Here is a 5873-nt window from a genome sequence, read left to right as displayed (position 1 = left end):
ACTCAATGACAAAGCACATCAGCATTAGGTACCATTTCATAAGGGAACATGTGATGGAAGGTACAGTGCAATTATATTTTGTTCCAATAGATCAACAATTAGCAGATATCTTCACAAAACCACTATGTGAAGCTACTTTTACAAGACTAGTAAATGAACTTGGAATGGTTTCAGGTTCTTTCTCAAAATCTGTTTAGTTTTTGTTCTCATACATCAGACTTTATGATCAGTGTTTATAGATTTTCCTATCTCAATGTAATTTGTGCTTAAAGTGTAACATATTAAACACTACTTATTATCTGATGTGATTCTATAAACTCTGAAAGTGTTTTGCATGTTCTGTGACTATTCAATCCAATGAGGATTATCTTGTTAGATGCTGACTTAGTAGTCTTTAACAAACTATGTATCCCATGTTTGAATTAGTTATTTATGTGGAAATCAATAACACAAGCAAATTATGATTTTGATCTTAGTTAAATTTACTTTCTGTATCTTATTACTAAGTCACAAACTAAATTATTACTTCTTATTTGTCAAATTATGATGTTAGTAAATCTTAAGGATGAACTACATGCTTTATAAACCTCACTTATCTGAAGAAATAAAAAAAAATGAAATCAGGTACTCCTTTGAGGTCTAGAGTAAATATGTGAAAGGGAAGATCCAAGTGCATTATTGGTATTAAGTAATATGCATTGGACAAGCAAATCAATTTTTCTTGGTGACTTTTCACATTCTCTGATTATTGGAGAAATATTCTGATAACATCATTAATTCTGATGGCAGTTGTGTTAGGTCCCAATTTGTTTGTAGAAGGGGGGGTTGAATGCAAACAATACCGTTTAATCGAATAAAATGCGGAATAAAATTGTGAAACAAAATTCAAGTTAAATAAAACTTTTATTAAACTTGAAAGGTGTTACAACTACGGTATCGGTTACAAGGGATTAATCTCAAATCAATTATTACAAATCTAGAATAAATTCGACATGAACTTTTTCTATTTTTGTAATTAAAAGATCAAATGCTAAATGCGATTTGAGATTAAGTTCTAGGGATTTTAATCCGCTAGATTGATACACAAGAACAAGATAAGTATTTCTAGTTGATTGGATTTAACTTTACAATCTAGAAATTGATCTTGAAGTTGCAGATGAGATGAAATATTTTTCTGCTCCTTTTTCTTTTGTTCTTGAGTTTGTGTTCTGTTTGATTGCCAGTGAAATAATAGACTTCTGCTTCTTTTTATCAAACAGCCGAATGTAAACATGTACTGGCATGACAATCTCTTTGGCCAGCAAGACTTTCGGTATGACAAAATTTACAACTAGCAAGACAATTAAAATGAGCTAGCAAGACTTTCGGTATGACTATTGATTGTCATACCGATTGTCATATTAGTTCAAATAAATTGTCTTGTTGAATTAATAACATATTTTAATCTAAATAGAAATTCTAATAAGACAATTAAATGAATTGGCATGACTTTCGGTATGATTATCAATTGTCATACCGATTGTCATACTAGTTCAAATAAATTGTCTTGCTGAATTTAAGCAGATTTTAAACCAATTAAAATCTTGTAAATCCTTAATATTAATTCTAAATTAATTAATCAATTTAATTCAATTAATCAATAAATTAATCTTTGCAGATATAATTTATTTTCTTAATTAAATTATATGACTTAATTAATTAATAGAGAATTAATACTAACCCTGAGCAGCATCCATTCTTCTGACAATCTTCTGAAAGTCACTGAGACTTATGAATCAATTCCGCCACTTCAATGCTGACACTCGATGTACTGTCTGGTTCATGAGTGACTAACTTCCGTGACGTTTCTTCATGTCTTGACTTCGATATTCTGATTGAATCCTTGTAATAAATGATACCCTGACGAGATCTCTGTCACTTGATTAAATCCACGATCTTGATTTATATCACTGAGGCATGATCAAATTCTTGAACTTCTTCCAGTGAATCTTCAAGTCTGCAGATGAACAATGTTTCTTTATTCTTTGACAGATGTTACATTGTGAGATCTCTCTGATGATTGATCCACTATTTACTTATTACATTCTTATTTGAGTTGAGTTAAATACTCGAATAAACGAGTAGGCTATGACATATGCCTTTCAATCTCCCCCTATTTGCTTGTTAGACAATAACAACAAATACCTAGAGGATAACTCAACTAACAAATAAGAAAAAGATATAAACAGTAATGTAAAGTAAATAGCAGAAAAGTTCTGGATTATATTTAACATTTTCCAGATTCCAAATGAAATTTACAAGTGAATACAAGATAGATGTTCCTCTAGCCTGAACATATAACTACATTAGACTATCTTGATTCATAAAGCTCTAATCATATTACATTGAGTTTTAAGCTAATTGACTTCAGTTGTCTTCTCTTCTGACTTCACCTTCTTCTAAATCTTGAAGCAATTCCTTGTCAAAGACACGATCCTTTTCTGAAGTGAAGCTTGCTGGTCTGACTGGTTGAACTCCAACTGACTTCAGCTTATTCTTGAGTTGATTGTACCTTTTAACATTCTTTTCACAATAAGCTTGAATCAAGTCAGCAGCTTGAGTCTTCAACATGGATGAATATCCAGCAGTTCTCAAATGATGTTCCATCCAGACCAGATGCTTAGCTGAGTAGTCTTTAAGAGATTGTACATCTAGCTGACAGATTTGAAGACAATCAGACTTAAAGAATCTCACCTGATGAGGATTGTTGACCACTTGAGGACTGGCCCTGCTGGCAAACTCTTTAAGCCTTTCTCGAAGAACTTCATTCAATTCTGAGCTTCTTTTGACTTTGTTTAAAAGAACCCAAATCTCTGACAAAGAACGATTCTCAAATAGATGAAGTGACACCTTGAAAGATCCTTCACTCTGACAATATACAAAAATGCTCATCTCATTTAGGGATCTATCAAAAGCAGTTGTGATCCTTGAGACTTCAGTCTTGATAGCATTCATGTACATGTCATTGTTAGGATTTGAGATTTCCAGCTTGTCAAGAAGATGTAAGAACTGCCTATCATTGTTAGTGCTCAGCTGAGGCATATCAAGTACTCTCCTAGCTTCATCCCATTTTTCACCAATCTTTAGTCTGACATCTCTTCTCCTTTCTTGAGCCTTAATGTCATGAAGACGTTGCTTTTGAAGAGTTTCTGTTCTTTGAATGTCTTTTCTCATGTCAATGATCTGAGAGACCTTCTTGAGTTCAGCTTCTTTTCTTTTCATCTCTGACTGCTCCTTCTGAAATTCTTTCTCAAACATAGGATCCACTTGAGCTTCTTCTTCCCATTCTCCAAAATCACTTTCCTCTTCAGCTTCAAATAACCCATCTTTATCTTCCTGAACTGGTTCAGTGGGAATGTCAAAAATATCAAAGTCATCCTGTTCTCCACTGTAGTAGACATCATCAGCCTTTCCTTTGTTTCCAACAGAGGTATCTTTTTCTTTCCCTTTGGCACTACTCCCTTTCTTCTCCCCCTTAGTTGAGGGATCCTCTTCTGATCTTCCTTTGGAACCTCCATCACCTCCAGAGCCTGATCCTCCACCAGACGGTCCTTCAAAATAAGCTCTTTGTTCTTCATTAGGGCAATGAGAATTCTTGATCATGAAATATAGGTGCTTCATCCCTTCATTGAGATGTTCCATGCCCGTCTCTATCTTTAGAAATCTTGAGGAGTCCAGTGAATGATTCATCTCAACGAGGTCTTCAAGAGAAGTCATTCTTGTGTGTAGAGAGCAGAAGTTGGATATGTCATCAGCTGATAAAGTTGGAGTGTCCTGAATAGAATTGAGCTTTGGTATTACAGTGGTCTTTAGATCTGAGATGTCATTCCTTATGATTGCAAGCTGATTGTTGACAGAGGTGGAAGAAGAAGACCGTTCAACCACTTGTGCTTTGAATGCTTGAGCTTCAGCTTGGCTTTTAGCAAGTTCTTCTTTAGGGCAGCAATCTGAGCTAACAGGTTTACAGTATCAGTGTCTGTGTGTGCTCTCACCTGAATTTCACTCGTGTTTGGCTCACTCACCTCACGTGCATGTGTTTCTCTCAATATAATTGCTCATGAGGAGTCTTCCTGTTGCTGTTCTTCTGTACCTGCATTAAAAATCACCCTAGCCTCTTCAAGAGAGGTCAGTGGTGGTGCAATGGGAATTCGCGAGTCCCGATCCTCAGTCAATACTATCAAATCTTTTGGAATAGATGTCTGAATTGCTTCAGGGATAGATTGACCGAGTTGCCCTCCACTTTCTCCAGATAAATCTGCGAGTGGAGAATCCCATAAGGGAGCCAGAGGTGTTGGATCTGGGAGGGGAGAAAATGACTCTATTAAAGATGGCGGAGAGTCAGATTTTCCCTCTGAAGCATGTGACTGCTCTTCTGCCGTAACTATGGCAGGCACTGTAACCGACTCTACGTGCACTCCTCGCTGTGTGTCCTGAGTATGATCTGGGGAAGTGTATGGTTCCATTGTGAGTAATGGAATTGTGCTTGACTCAGTACAAGATGCCATGGCCCTATGGCGAATTTCAATAGATGCATCATGTTGAGAGAATGCCTCTAGTAACTGTTCATTGGCCATTTCAAAGTCCATGTCCTGTTGGGAGGACAAGGATGGGCTTTCAGATGCCTCAGAATATGTTCTTCTTTTCTTAGGAGGAGGCAGAGCTGAGGGTTCACTCATATTTAACAATGTACTACTTCCTAGTAATCTTCTGGGTAACATTTTAGACAGTGGGGGAAAGGTTGAGATAGAATGTGACTCTGTGTTTGGCTCTATGACCTGGGATTGAAGCTGTGGTTCTACAACTTCATGGTCAGCCCTATCAACCACTGGGGGTCTTTCAACAGAAGTAGGAAGAGAGTGAGAGTGAGGAATTACTACCTGTAATGGAAGAGCATCTGATGTTGGAGGAGCTTGGGTAGCTTGAACCACTGGAGGTTGAGGTTGCTATTCATGGCCGGGAAGATTGAAAATAGGTAAAGGAATATAAGTGGCCATGAAAGCAGATACAAGTACTGGAACTTGCATGAATTTGAAGGTTGTGTCTTGGCGAGTGTAAATCTTTTTGCTAATTGGAGGGGGTTCGGTTACTGCAGAGTTAGCAAAAAGGGCTTTGTGTTCAGGTGTGAGAAGATGATCTGCTATAGCATGAGAAAACGAGCATAGTAACATGATACCCTACGATTTGTAGAATGATCACGTAAAGCAGAAGTTAGACGTCTCAAGAGAATGGGAAAAAGTAGTTTGCCAAAAATTGATCCTTTGATTGAAAACAACCGCAAGACTAATATACTGCAGAGTGGAAGTGATGTTATGAAATTGGATTTTGTGCAGTTGGCAAACACTTTGGAAAGTGTATCGAAGAAAATATCCCATTCAGACAACCAAATTTGATTTAGAAAAGTTTGGTTAAAGTGATCACCACCTGATAGTGAATAGCATTGAAAACTTTGTGATACTCATTTTCAAGAGGATAACTTACAGAATTGTCTAGTGGAAATTTTAACGCACGATTGAACGACTTTGTTCATCAACTACATACTGTGTTTGGACGTGTGATTGAATGAAAAGATTTTGAATCATCGGCCACAGTAGAGGTGTGCAAATCAGTCTAAGTAGATCGACGTTTTTAAAATCACATGTGATTAATAGCAGAGCTAACAATCGAATGGTCATTTAAAATCTAATCCATGGCTTAATTTTTCAACATCACATTTTTCGGATTAAAAAAAATGATTATGCGACAATTTGGAAATTGGAGCCATTTAAATAATAATAAGACAACGCTTCAGAATTTAAGATATTAAGAAATTCGAATTAATTAAATTAATTTAAAAT

Source organism: Apium graveolens, chromosome 8, assembly GCF_009905375.1.
Source record: "Apium graveolens cultivar Ventura chromosome 8, ASM990537v1, whole genome shotgun sequence".
In the NCBI taxonomy this organism is placed as follows: domain Eukaryota; kingdom Viridiplantae; phylum Streptophyta; class Magnoliopsida; order Apiales; family Apiaceae; genus Apium; species Apium graveolens.
The sequence above is the reverse complement of the archived record's forward strand: the minus strand, read 5'-3'. Positions refer to the sequence as shown.